This window comes from Magnolia sinica, chromosome 11 (assembly GCF_029962835.1).
Source record: "Magnolia sinica isolate HGM2019 chromosome 11, MsV1, whole genome shotgun sequence".
Lineage (NCBI taxonomy): Eukaryota > Viridiplantae > Streptophyta > Magnoliopsida > Magnoliales > Magnoliaceae > Magnolia > Magnolia sinica.
Window position 1 is genome coordinate 65,611,619 of NC_080583.1, and position 15,625 is coordinate 65,627,243.

The 15,625-nt window shown below is 38.2% G+C and overlaps 1 long non-coding RNA gene across 1 annotated transcript; it reads left to right on the forward strand.

Annotated features, from left to right (window-relative positions):
• The first annotated feature begins 14,541 nt into the window (after positions 1-14,541).
• Positions 14,542-15,264, forward strand: LOC131218411 (uncharacterized). The gene is made up of 2 exons (XR_009157717.1): positions 14,542-14,985; positions 15,092-15,264. It is a non-coding gene; the product is annotated as an uncharacterized LOC131218411 (long non-coding RNA).
• The last annotated feature ends 361 nt before the right edge of the window (positions 15,265-15,625 follow it).

A 15,625-nucleotide genomic window follows, 5' to 3' on the forward strand; every position in this document is an offset into this window, starting at 1 on the left:
ATGAGAATCATCATATGCTCTTATAGTGGGGAGTTAGTATGTGAAAACAATCGATACACGTATAAGTGTGGAAAGTCAAAATGTATTGTTGTTGGTGTCGAGACTACATATAAGGAGCTCGTATCTAAAACGTATAAGATTATTAAGAGTACACTAACGGATTATGATATTAGAATGAAAATATTGTACTCTTCCTCAAATGAATCAATCCCTACAATTGAAATCGAAGACGATGAAGATGTGAGAGCGTTCTTGGTAGCACAATTGGAGCATTCAGATAAATTCATCCCTTTAATCATCGAGACAGTGCAACACATTAATGAGCGAATACACAAAGACCCTGTGGGTGAGGAACTTGGTGTGAAATTGGAATATATGTCATCACCTTTACAAGTTGGACTAAGCTACACTCCATTTCTCGAGCTGCTTCAAACATCAAACTTCGTGACTAGTCAAGTGAGTTGGGCAACTGATCTTAACCTCAAATATGAATACATGACACCACCTTTATCTACAAGAGTTGATTTGCCTTAATCATCTACCACCAAATCTGTATGTGTAAACGACATTCCACTGCTTGAGCTTGCTGGAACATCAAACTTCATCACTGACCAAGTTAACGTGCCTTTCGATGATGTTCCGTTCACCAATGTAGATCTATCAAAATATTCGGATTCATTAGATGAGCCGATTGATATAGCCATTGGCTAAACGTTTAAGGACAAGAGCTGGTGCTAGTATGTTTTAAGCCAATTTGCAACTCGCAAAAACTTTCAATTCAGAGTCTTATACTCATAATCTAAGAGATTCATCATGGTGTGTTTTAAAGATAAATGTAAATGAAGGATTCATGCATCTCAGGTGAATGATACGGGAATATTTAAGATAAGGAATTATACGTCCAAACACACATGTGACATGTCATGGATGAAGAATGATCACCAGTAAGCAAGCAGTAAGTTAGCCTGTGAGCTGGTTGTTAGCCAAATTAAGCAACGTTTAGGGTTAACCCCCCAGTACATGCATGGTTGAGAAAAATAGGGTACGAAAGATGGGCATATTCGCACTTTCTATTAGAAAATAAGTGAATCATGTACACAACGGAGGATAAAAGAAAAAGATAATGAAATGATCAATCAATCGAGATCAAGGCTTGACTTGAATAGTCAATATCTCAGGATAGATTTGCTGCCCTTTTTCTAGTGGTTCAGGCAAGTGCAAACGTAGGAAATCTACAAATTGTCTTCACGATAAAATGAACTCTCAATCCAAATTTGAACACAAAAATTTGCACATTTAAGTGTTGAACAGATCTTTAGATTTGACACTAATATGCCTTTAAGATGTTTAGAAAAAACTTAGCAAGAGGTCAGATCGAGAGTACTTGCACGGAAGATGATATAATCTTAAGAATTAAGAGTATTAACTTCTGGATTATAGTATCTAGGATTTATAACAATTGAAGGGTCATGGATTTCTTCCCAAAGAGATGCTAATGTGTCTCTTTAAGAAATCCATACCCATTCACAACAAATAATTCTCTTTCATGAAAGGACATGACTCTTTGTCCTATGAAGGTTAGTTCTGTACCCATTCAGATAGAAACAGTTATCCAACAGTAAAAACTGTAGCTACATGTTCTAATCATCTTAACTGTTGCCATATATACGACACGTAGTATAGGTGCCATATGTACAACCATATCACAGTCACTATTAATCAACACTAAGGTTAAAATACTTCATGGTAGACCCTAGTCCAATTCAAGTAGCACTACGGCTTAAAATGATTTAAACTATTGCCAAAAAGACTAAGGCTCTTTTGGCTCCATGCGATAATGCGCATGTGCAAAATGCGCCTAATAAAGCCCTACAACCTACGCGGCGCGCGTGAGCGCCTTTGAGAAGATTTGAACCTAGGTCGTAGAAGCAAAAACCCATTCTGTTACCATTTGACTCCAGACTTTATTTATGGAAAGTTTTAATTATTAATATATTTATTTACTTATTAAAATAAACTTTTATTTTTGAAATTTATTTTTTATTATTAAAAAAACACAACACTTTCTAGGAAAAAAATTCAACTTGGTCACTACAAACATATCTAATTGTGTTAATGCTTTCTTTAAAGAAGCGTGAGAATACCTCTTGACTATATTGATAGAGGCAGTAAGATTTAAGATTCAAGATATGTTCTATAAGAGAAGAGAATCTAGATCATCATTTATAGAGCCGTTGACACCATGGGCTGAGGAACAGTTAAAGGATCTTGTAACGAAGGCGCGAGATGTCTGTTATTATGCAATTTCTCGTGATGAGTATTATGTTGTGGGAGATTATAATGATATGGTTAAGCTCAGTGAACTTTTGTGTACATGTCACGAGTTTGACGTAAAGGGATTCTTTTGTTTGTTTGTCCTTTCAGCATGTATAAACTATAATCTTCATCATTACTCATACTACTCCCCATTCTACACGTCGCAAAATTAATAGATCATGTACAACGAATTCGTATACACAGTACGTGACAAGAGCCAATGAGAAATATCGTTGAATTCAGGGAGTATTGTACAAGAATTAAACCCCCACGACAAAAGAGGTCAGCTGGAAGACTGAAAAAGACAAGAATTCTTTCACGTGAAGAGGAACAGAAAACAGTAAAGTGTGAAAGATGCAAACAAACGGGGCATAATTGCTAGAGGTGTAAGTTTCCAATACCCGAGGAATAATGTTCTTTATAATTTATTTTGTATTTGTATGATTTATGTTGTAATGTATTTTATGTTTTGACGTAATGAGATGGTGAATGATTTAATTCGAAAATGTCTGTATATTTTGTATTTGTATGTTTTTTTAATTGCGGAGTTACTACTACAATTGAGACTTTGAAAGATTGAATGAGGATACTGACATTGAATATTGAATTCCCTCTTTCAAGAAGCCGCGTATTGTAAGTTCTCGGTCAATTTCTGCAAGTTGTCAGTTACTTTCATCATATTGTCAATTACATGTAGTGATTGGTCATTTTCATGAAGTGCTCGGTCAATATCATGTATTACTCGGTTAATTTCATGTGAAGCTCGGTCAATTTCATGTGATGCTCGATAAATTTCATGTGAGGCGTGGTCAATTTCATGTGAAGCTCGGTCAATTTCATGAAGGTAGAGTACCTCCATTGCAGTCATTAGTCTTATTCGAATCACTAAGGGCGAAACGGCTACGAAGGCCCCACGCCTGTGTCATTTGATCTGCCTAGGATCTCACTTCTAGTTCATTGCATACGAAGTGCTCGGTCAAGTTTGAGTTGAGAAGAATGCTCGGGCATCTCGATCTTGCTTTGATTAGCAAGACTCACTATTGAAGTGACATCACCAAGTTATGTGGGTCCTACCATGATGTATGTTTTGTATCCACACTGTCCATCCATTTGGAGAGATCGTTTTAGGTCATTAGCCAAAGAATATGTCAAATCCAAAGCTCAAGTGGACCCCACCAACAAAAAATAGTGGAGAGAGTGACGCCCACTATTGAAACCTTCCTAAGTGATCTCTTCAAATGGATGGACGGTGTGGATACAAAACATACATCATAGTGGGACCCACATAACTTGGTGACGTCACTTCAGTAGCGAGTCTTGCTACTCAACCTGTGAGTAGCTAATCCATGTCCAGTTGGACAACAAGACGAGGTCGACCGGGTTGGACGGGAAACGGATTGGCTACTCCCCCTTCCACCAGCTCGGTGGCTAGTGGTTGGTGCTTTGTGGCCCCCACCATGATGTATATGTTTCATCCATTCTGTTCATCCATTTTTACATATCATTTTAGGGCTTGATCCCAAAAATGAGAGGGATATAAATCTCAGGTGGACCACACCATAGGATACAATAGTGATTGGATATCCACCATTAAAATCCTCCTAAGGCCCACTGTACTATTTATTTGACATCCAATCTGTTGATTAGGTCATACAGACCCAGATGAAGGGAAAAAACAAAGATAAGATTGATCTAAAACTTTTATGGCCCTTAAAATGTTTTTAATGGTCAACGTTCATTCAACACTGTTTCCTATAATGTGGTCCACTTGAGATTGGGATATACCTCATTTTTGGTCTCATACCATAAAATGATCTAGAAAAATAGATGGACGACATGGATGAAGCACATACATCATGGTGGGGCCCACAGAGCACTGACCACCAACCACTAGCGGGTGGTAGGGGGAGTAACCAATCTGTTTCCAGTTGGATGGGCAGCAAGATGGGGTCAACTGGGTCCACACCTGGTCGACCCGGTTGAACAGGCAGAGTTGGAAGGGTATTTTCGTCTGCCCATATTGTATCCATACAGAAGTAGTTTAGTTGCGGAAAGTAAAGTTTGGGTGGTTCTGAAAATTCGGTGGGTAAAAGGTGAGATATACAATGGGAAAAATCTCATGATTTTTTTATTGTCAACATGTCACTTATGAATGACATAAAAGCTGCAAAAGCAGGACCTCATCACAACGATTAGAAGGGGAGAAAACCTGGATGGCTCATTCATCAGTTGGGCTATAACACTAAAATCAGTAGACAACCAATGGTCTTTATCATATTGGGTGTGCCCCGCCTGATGACCAACTTGTTCCTACTCCAATTCTCACTTCGTCCGATCTTAATGGTATGGCCCACCTCTTTCACTGATCGGAGTATTGGTTAATGTCCAACTAGAGATAACTTCCAACCTTTCATGTATATGCAAGATCCAACCCATATAATTGGTTGAATGCATCATTACCACCACCTTTTCAAACACTAAGTAACAGCCACCAATTGAGTGGACCACACTTGTGTTTCACTATTTACTAATACGTGGACATTGTTTTATATGTTGTGGCCCATTTGATATCTAAATAGGACTGAACATTACACTAGGCGATCCTCGTGGTGGGGCCAACCTACTAGAAGGGCTGGATTTCACATGCGCTTAATACTTAGAAAGTTATCATATGGGTATACTATATCTCGTTGGACCAAGAAGCTACCTTCGATGAATAAATAGCTTTTTATTAGAAATTAGGGCAAGATGGATGCCCCACCTTGATTTTTTTGACATGGTCCACCATGAATTGTATGTGAGATTCATGACAACCAGTAGATGTATAATCCCATTTTAGGCGTAGGTCTAACAAATCAGACTAATCTATGATTTAAGTGTGCCACAATAATGGAAATGATTGGGACAGTGTGGGTTTAAAGTAGACCATATCTACTGTTGAAAAGGTCTATAGAGCTACTGAAGTTTTGGATCAAGAATATTTGTCTTTTCCCTTCATCCATGTTTGTGTGATATTATGAGCAGGTTGAATGACAAAGAAACGTCACTGCACACCCCAGGAAGGTTTTAACGGTGGAAGTCATTATTCCTGCTGTTACTGACGGTGTGGCCCACTTGAGCTTTGGATATGCTCAAGTTTTACTCAACCCCTACAATGAGCTAGAAAAAAAGATAGATGGCATGGATAAACCACATGAATTCACGGTGAGTCCAATCGATAAGAGCATAGTGGTATGCAATCTGATTTCACCGTCTACATTGTTCATAAGGTATCTCTTGGGATAAACTAAAAACACAAATAATAACCTGATCCAAAATCTGTAACCCTACCATTGCTTCAAATTGCAATTATTTAGTCATTCACTAATGGCAGCAGCCTTCACATGGCATTCAAACGTATTGCTAGATTTTGTACACACTTGGCACGAGATGGAGGAGAAGTTTTATGTAATTTCTTCTCTAAGAACAGAGAAATAATTATGGATGATCTCGCCTGCTTTCGGCAATTGCACATAGAGACGTGTGAGAGTTATATCACATGATTAAGCAAGCGAAGAGCCAATGTAAGGTTGTCATTACTGAAGTCGAATTTGTGCAACTTACGCAAGATGGGCTTGAGTATAAATTCCGTAAAAATTTCATAGGCACGGAGTTGACCTAACTAAGAAGGTCTATCGCTATGAGGAACTCCTGGAAGAAGGAACTAGGCAAAAGAACACGTCATTAGGGATGTATTATAATGATCCAAATTACGAGGTCGCAATTGCCGAAGTGGTGGCTAAGAAGCCACTGGTATGTTCTGCATTAGTTAAAGTGGAATCGACCACATCGACCGCATAGAAAGCTTAAAAGATTTACATTTTTTTACATTACAAGAGATGAGGAAATATTCAACATTTTGTTGGCCGGGAAATTTATCAAAATTCTTATGAATCATAAAATACCATCGGTTGATGAATTGCAAAAGACTAAATATTGCAAACGATACGGAACTCGATTTCATTCAACTAACAACTATATTGTATTCAGGAGCGTCATTCATGATCACATCGACCGCGGATTGCTGAAGTTCCTTTAAAAAGGTGAGGAAGCCATGCTGATCGATACAGACCCATTCCTATCTAGCCTTGAGGTCAACATGGTCACAACTAATATGATAAATAAGCCATGGTTGAAGGTCGATCTCAGCCCTAGTAATCAAGGAGAGGTATTACGACGACTAGTATGGGGCCGACATTGGCCCTCTCATTCGAATAATAGTCGGTCGAACACCGTTCGACGGGCTAGTTAAGGCTCGCAACAATATGACCGATGTGCTCAAAGAACTATTCCTGGGTGGGAGATCCTCTCGAATCAAGATGAAGAGGTCATTACATGGCCCCTAAGCCAGTCAGAGGGAACGACCATCATCGACCACAACGGATGGCTCTCTATTGCTACATTCAAATTGAGCTACGAGCCAAAGGATGGTCAAATCCCCAGCAACTCAAGTAAGAATATGGAAGCAGGTTATAGATCCAAAATTTCAAGCGGTAGCAATAGCGCTAACCTGGACTCCAAAGCGTCAATCGCAAAGGCATCGAGCTGGGAGGAAATTAGAAGAAGCCGCAAGACCACCTAAGTTAGAAATGGCTCCACCTAGCCCCTTCTAGAGGATCCTTGTGTCTGAAGGACATGTGGTTGTAAACACAGTAGGGGCAACACTGTCTCCTGTGTTACAAAACTAGGATTCCGATGTTCTCGACCAACTTAATCAGTTGTCAAGTCCTAAGGAGTAAGACAGTTCAGGTAACTTATTAAACTACCTTAGTGATGAGTGCTTCCTGATGGATGAATGGTTGGCTAATGAACTAATGTCGACCATTAAAATGCTGAAAATTGTCTCACCAGTAGACGCCTTAGCCGACCTTGCGGCCGACGAAGGCGTTGATCATATATAAGATCATGGAACGGAAGCAAACACTGAAACACTAAGGGGGTAATGTCTCAATGATGGAATTGTGTTTGGGACATCGCCACCGGTCGTATTCCATTGCAACATGGTTTTCACATTGCCTTCAGGAGTCCAGGCCAAACTAGCCTAGCCAAATAAAATGGTGGATGATGTAGAAAAATATACCCCCCCAGTAATAATACAACATGCTTCTTTCCCATTCAAAGAAGATGCCAGAAATGAACCTAAGATGGGCGAAGCATCTCATGTCAACACCATCATAGTGGAGGCAGGGGCTACATCTGAAAATGTGGTCATAGAGAGACTTACCCACGACATGATGCAACTTCTCAAGCCGTTGTACATATCGACTCACCTCGAAGAATGCCTTGTTATCAGAATATTGGTCGACAATGGAGCCGCCATTAACCTTTTGCCATTAAGGATGATGTCTAAATTAGGAAAAATTGCAACCGACTTGATTCCATCAGAAGTGACCATCAATAATTTTGCTGGTCATGTCACAAATACTCACGGTGTCTTACCGATCGATTTATTGTTAGAACCAAGACAATACTAATGCCATTTTTCGTGATCGCTACATCATCAAGCTATAATGCTTTATTAGGTAGGGACTGGATTCATTCATTTGCATGTATCTTGTCCTCCCTACATCAGTTCATGATTTTATGGATTTAAGATAAAGTCAAACTGGTCCTAGTTGATAATAAACCTTTCTTATCCACCTCGAAGGCCAATGAAGCTTATTATTATGGGGAGAAGGTCAGACCGATTCTGTTTACTAAGAGAAACGAATTTGGCTGACCAACTGGAATATCAATAAAGAAGAATACAGAAAGTGTTGTGCAAGCCACGAAGTAATGTGATCGAATAACACCCTACCGAGGGACATCGTTTCTTATCGGCCGATTCCGTGTTGCACTATCAAAGAAATTCCTTGATCATCACACTAAGAAATAGGCATCACCAGGCCAATTTCACGACCAGAATAAGAAGGCTCGAAGAAAGTCTAAAAGAGATGGATGGTGGGTGCCTTGTAAATCTGGTCGATATGGATGACTCGGCCAAAGAAGATGGTATTGAGCCCGAAGAAGCTCCCAATAAGATGGAAGATTCTCGGCCCCAAGTCCAAGACCCATTGGTCGAAGTCAACTTAGGGACCGAGTAAGATCAAAAGCCTACATTCATCAGCAACTTGTTGAAGCCTCATGAGAAAGAATAATTGATGAATCTACTAAATGAATTTGCTGATTATTTTGCATGGGATTATCACACTATGTCGGGGCTCAATCAGGGCTTAGTCTAGCACAGGTTGCCGATAAAAGAAGGATATCAATCGCCCAAGCAGCCACCCAGGCGAATGACGGCCAAAGTAACCCATAAGATAAAAGAAGAAATTAAATGGCTTTTGAATGATGATTTTATTTGGGCTATCAAATACGCTAAATAGATGTCAAATGTTGTTTTGATAATAAAAAATAATGACAAGTTGAGGATTCCTTTTGATTTCAAAAACTTAAATTTAGCAAAATCGAAAAATGAATACTCGTTGTCGGTGGTTGATCAGTTAATCAATCGGGTTGGTGGGCATGTCATAATGTCTTTCATGGATGGACATTCCAGATACAATTAAATTTACATTGTGATGGACAACGTGCTGAAAATGGCATTCAAAATTTTGGATCCATTAGGAATCTATTGTTGGGTAGTAATGCCTTTTGGACTTAAAAATGTAGGAGTTACATATCAAAGGACAATGAATGCCATCTTCTATACTATGATCGGCCGATTCATGAAAGTTTATGTGGATGACGAAGTCGTCAAATCGATTGACATGGAAGATCATGTGGCTTAACTGTGCAAATCAATTGAGTGGATGAGGCTCCATAAATTGAAAATGAATCCCTTGAAGTGTGCTTCGGGATCTTGGCTGGTAATTTCTTAAGTTTCCTAGTGCATCAGAGATGGATTGAGGTCGATTAAAATAAGGCTCGAGCAATCATCGATGCTCATCCACCGAGGAATAAATTAAAGTTGCGAAAGTTCTTAGGGCAAGTCAACTTTATGCAAAGATTTATATCTAATTGAGTGGGAAATACTAACATTTTCTCTATACTAATAAAATTGAAGTAGGGGTCTAAGTTCATTTAGGAGGTGGAACACCAGTTAGCTTTTGTAGAATCAAGGAGTATCTGATCAGGTCACCAGTTTTGATGCCACCAATCGAAGGTCGACCACTCAAGTTATATGTCGCGGCCTCTGAAGAGTCGATTGGAACTCTCCTATCACAGGATGACGACATGTGGAAGGAACGCGTAGTCCATTATTTGAGTCGAACATTAATGATGTCGAGAGATGGTACTCCGCTGTAGAAAAGCTGTGCTTATCATTGTGTTTTGCAGCCACTAAATTAAGACATTATTTTATTTGTTGGCCGAAAGAGTAAATGTAATGGTGGTAACTAATTTGGTGAAATACATATTAAATCGGTTGATCTTAAATGGTCGAATTGGCAAATGGGTATTAGCCTTGTCTGAATTTGATCTTCGTTACATTCCATAGAAAGTGGTGAAGATCGGGCCATAGCCGATTTTTTGGCTGACCAACCCTCCGATATGGAAGAACAAATTCCTTAAGAAATCTTACATCTATATTATATGCAATTAACACCATAGAAATTGATCTTCGATGGGTCAAGAATGCATAAGGCATCAAGGACAGGTGTAATCCTAATTACTCTAAATGGAGACTGGCAGGAATCACTACCAAAAAAATGATCAAAGGCTATGGACTATACTGGTTTTTGGCTACGGACATAGACCGTAGCTAGTTTGCTACGGCTTAAAACCATTGCTAAAAGATCCCCAAACCGTAGCTAAAAGGTAACACTTCTGAACATTCAATTAGCCTGGGATAGCCCCATAAGGGACTCTACGAGGCCCATTAAAATGTGTGTGCTCCATCTAATACGTCTATCCATTTTGAAAGAGAATGTTAAGGCAAGAGTCCAAAAAATGAAGTAGATCAAATGCTCAAGTGGAAATAGTGGAGATTAATACCTACCATTGATTGATGGTGTGGTTCAACTGAACCTTCAATTTTCCTAGATGTTTGGGTCATTCCCTATTTAAAAAAATTACAAAATTAATGGACGGAGTGGATATATCAAATGCATCATGATGGACCCCATAAAGCTCTCGACAAGACCGTCCGTCTAGAACCATCAGACGTGCAAACGCGGAGGGGCTATGAAGGATGGTGCAATCGCTACAGTCCAGAGGGCTTTTAGCTAGGTCTAAAACCGTAGCAGGACCGTAGCAGGTAAAAATATAGAATCCGCGTTGCCTTTTTCTTTTCCCCCTCTCACGAAATGTTTCATTTCCCTCCACTCCTTGGAAAAAAATCCTATTCCCTCTCTCAGTCTCCCACAACCCTTTTCTCTCTCTGTCTCTCGATCTCCCGCTTCCCTCTCACGTCCCTCTCTCTCTCTCTCTCTCGATCTCTCGATCTCCCGCGCCCCTTTTTCTAATCTCTCTCTCTCTCTCTCTCTTGTTTGCCTCACATTTATAGTGATCTAATCAGATCTGATATTCTGTCTTCCATTTATTTCTTTCCTTTTGTTTGATCTGATCATCTCTATATTTTGCTTTTTTCAGCTTTGGATTTTAGGTGAAAATGGGGCTCACGTTTACGAAGCTGTTCAGCCGTCTGTTCGCAAAGAAGGAGATGAGGATTTTGATGGTTGGTCTTGATGCCGCCGGTAAAACAACCATCCTTTACAAGCTTAGGCTTGGAGAGATCATCACCACCATCCCCACTATTGGTATCAGATGTCACCCCTATCTCTCGCAATCTTGGATGCTAGATGGTTTTTGTTCTCTTTTTAAAACCAAATTGTGTAATTTTGCATGTTTTTGGTGATTGATTGATGTTTGATCTAGTTTTCATGCTTTTGGGTTCAATTAGATTCTTTCTCTATCTATAGAATCGAAACTGGGTTGTTGAAGCATGTATGTTTCTGGATATATTCATCTGTTTGTACAATTAGGTTTCCTAGCTTGATTCTATTGGAACTTGTATGCCTGCCATAGATCCGTATATTGTATTGTTGAAATCTGAAGATGTGCTTATGGAGAATAAGAGATCCGTACCTGTTGGCTTTAGCTAGGGCTCTGTGTTCATGGCTCCATAGGTGAGAGGTTGGGCTCAGACTTATGCTAGTTAGCCATTGTCTGCATGGTTTTAAGACTTGCACCAACTCATTTGGTCTTTAGATGGGTTGTACTAGAGTTGGGGTGACTCAGCTGAGTCACCACCATGTTTCTCAAAATAGAAGGAAAAATAAAGAAATATATAGAATTAAAAAAATGGCACCTAGGGTAGTTTTATGATAAAATCTAGTTAATGTGTGACCTTGAAATGCACTAAATATCAATTGGCTGTGTGAAATGTGGATAGGTATTTGATTTCTTTGGTAATAGATCCATACCATTCAGGAAAACATGTTTCTTGATGGTAGTTGTAACCTACATATGTGAAATAGTTTATCTTGACCATGGTAGCTGGAAACACGCTAGGGCCATCTAAAATGCATTTCAGAAAAGGCAGATTTGCATTTAAAATGTTCTGTCAGAATTGAAATGCATTCCCTTGGGGAACGTTTGTGAAATGCAACTTTGAAAAAGTAATAATTTTGCACTTCAAAATTTCTTTGAAACACTTGTGATGCATTTGTAAAACATTAGAGAAACTCATTTCAGACTTCTTTTTCTTTTCGTTTCTTTTTTTTTTTTTCCCTTTATCGGCAACATAAGCAAACCTCTTGTGAAACGTTTCTCAAGAGTAAGTAAAACATGAGTGAAACGACTGTGAAACTCAAGTAAAACATCTGAAATGATAGTGAAACTTTAAATTAATACATTATCATATTTTCTTAGTTTTCTATAAAATTCCCCAAACAATTTACATGTGTTTCTAATTAATTTAAAGGTTTTCTTATTATTTTTGAGACATGGGTAGCAAGAGACCATTCAGCAAATAATGTTCATGCTTAATTCGATTTCGATCGTTAAAATTACACAATTTAGTCAAAGAAACGAAAATGCCAGGAAATTAGCTTTTGAAGGAACATGGTGATGTTTAGGACTGTACTTGATTTCTTCACAAATCTCTGTCTATTAATTATTATTGAGCTCTCTTACTCTTTAAAGTTTCTTCTCCAAACTATTAGAACTTCTACAGTGAAATTTCCAATGAATGTTGATTACAAGTCTAAACTTATTCAACTACTCTGCAAGTAGAATTCAACTCAACTTGGTAAGACTCAGCTTTTGAAAAACCTGGTGATATCTGATGAAAGTTGCCAAGCACTTGAAAAACTCTAGTGATTTCTTCACAAATACTTTTGGACTTTCTAAGACTTGGATATGGTCACAATCGACCCTCAGTCACACTCATTTATCCCTTTTACACTTTAATCTTAATTTTTCCCATCGATATGATTTTCTTGTCTTTTTTCCTTTTCTAACCTAGGCAAGAAAATCTTCTCTAGAAGTGTTTTACAACCCTTTTGTATTCTCATGCCATAGTGGGGCTTTAGGAATTCCAGCGACAGATTCATTGATTTTTTTCAAGAGGAAATAATGTGGATAATTGCCCACCAAAATAGGGGCCTTGTTCGAGTGAAGAATCAACAATAGGAAAAAACTAAACCAGAAAAATGTTTTCATATCATAATAATTCTGTATTGCTATAAGCCTATAAGATGTATTTCCTCCTCATGGAAGTGGAATTGTACATAATACTGAATTAATTGAGGTGCTTTGCTTCCATGTTTTGCCTTCTTTGACTACTTTCTCAGTCTGGTTAGTCTATCTGATTCAAATTTGTTTAGACTCTATCTTTTAAAAGAACATATAGAGTTGCATTGGGATTGGTAAGGCACTTTCTTTGATTTGGGATTTGTTCTACATACTTTCAACATTGTAGGGATATAAGCTTTTTGAAGCCTTGTCTAGCAGTTTGTTTTGGTGTTACTTATCATGTTGCAACATAGGCCAATTGTCTGATTGCCATAGAAATTTCAATTACTCCTTTTAATTTTATTTGATAAGCAACTGCTGTCGTATTTTACTACAAATTCACATTAGAAAGTACAATGTAATTTCATCAATTCTTTTCTTATTTTTGTGGCTAAAGATTCATGTTTCATGGATGCATGACATGCAAGTAGCAAGAAGGAAGAAAAAGAAATCAATAATCACCAAAGAAATTCTAATCTACAATAGAGTATCTGTGTTACCTACTTAACTGTACATCTTTTGTGGCTTTTAACAAAAAAATAATAATAAATAAGGAAAAGGGAAAAAAGGAAGAAGAAGTTAAGGCTGCATTTGGCTCATGGCTATATTGAAAATGGAGAAAGATAATTTGTGGTCTTAAAAAATTTGTTCTTTGTAGAATTTCAAAAAATTGCGAAATGGGGTTCTTTTGTGTTGTACTGGAAACAAAGTTGTTTCAATTTTTTCTTGTTATCAATATATTTCTATTTTCTATTATGTGTGCACACCTTGAGTTTCTTTTTTCTTTTTTTTAAAAAAAAAAAAAAAAAAAAAAAAAAAACTTTGACAGGGGTTTCAATGATGCCATCAATGGATTCCATGATGATGGCTGGTCAATGTTGGATTTAGATGGAGTCGAAGATGTAATAATTGCAATTAATTCAACAAAGAATATGGGCACCCATGTCACTAATGCAAATGCTCTCCCATTGCCTGAAGGCATTCTCTATGCAAAGGCCTCCATGTTACTCCAGGTAAGCTCTAAGCTTATTACAACATTTTTCTCTGCCCTCCTTTTTCAGATGACAGTGCTTCATCATCAATTCCATCACACAGTTAATAGTTAATGTTGTTTTGAATTCTTATCTATATTAGCTTATATGAGTTGATCTATCAAGGCATTTTGCTTTGTGATGGTACTGGCTATGACATATTTACATATTTTTCAATAAATTGAGAAAATTCAGCTCTTGAGATGTGCACCCTGGATTTGAAATCCTCCTATTGTGTCAGGCACCCTGGATTTGAAATCTACATGTTGTGTTAGGCACCCTGGATTCAGAATCCATAGTATAGTTACTGAGTTTTGAATTTAATTACTAAATCAACTTTAACAACTCTAATCATTGAACATATGTAATGTTTCACGTGTTTTCTAAGCAGCCATTATTTAAATTAAATCTAACCGTTACAATGCTACGAAGGCTCTTTCTTGACCCAAATCCAAAGACCCAACCTGAGTTTGGGTCAGGTTGTCAAGTTCCTCAGGTTGGAAAATGCCAACCTGATTTGAATTTTGGTTGGGTTCAGGTTGAGCAAATTTGGGTTGGGCTAGGTAGGGTTGGGAATGATCACATGTATTTGGGTTTGGTAGGGTTGTGTTCGATTAGGTTGTGTCAAGCATAGAGGATTCTGGTTGGGCACCTTGGGTTGGAATTCAAGTTGGGTCAAGCATAGAGAATTCCAGTTGGTCACCTTGGGTTGAAAGTGCTTGAATATTGATTTTCTATATGATGAAGATTGTTTGAGTAATATTTGTTGGTCCAATTCATGATGGCGAATGGTACTCTAGTTCGGGTTCTTATTCATACGGATGTTACAAAGTACCTAAGCTTCAAAGCTGTGGACGGGGGCTGTGTCTCTAATAAAGGAAAGGTAACCCCATTTTTGTTTGTTAAACTTCAATGTGTTGATGATCTATTCTGCCATCACTTCGGCTTTCAACAGTTCTTACGCCTACACTTGTTGATCGTTGCAACAGGTTCACAAGGTTCCAGCAACAGACATGGAGGCTCTCAAATCTCCATTGATGGGCTTATTTGAAAAGCGTCTTGCTCGTAAGTTCTTCATCTATGTCCAAAATTATGTAGAAAATGATCCCAAGACACATGAAGGACTGGACCTTACAAGAGTGACGACTAGAGAACTTATTGCGTATGTTCCTGATCTTTCACTTGCATATACAAAATTATTTCATATTGAGAATACTTTGTTATAATAATGGAAGTATCTACTATTGAATTGAACAACTCACATTCTCACATGGATTTTTTAAGTTCAAACCAGTCTGTATGATTTTGTCATGAGGCCGATCCACTACAAAGCACTGTAGGTTAAACTTAACCTACCATGTAATGTGTGGAGCCCCATTGGGATGTGTGCATGACATCCATCAGTGCATCATGTGTGCCCCTTCATGTTCTCCTTGGCTCTCAAAAATAGGCTGATCTAAAAGTCAAGTGGACCATACCGTGTAAAATCATGCTCAAAACATAAAAAATCACATGGTGTGGCC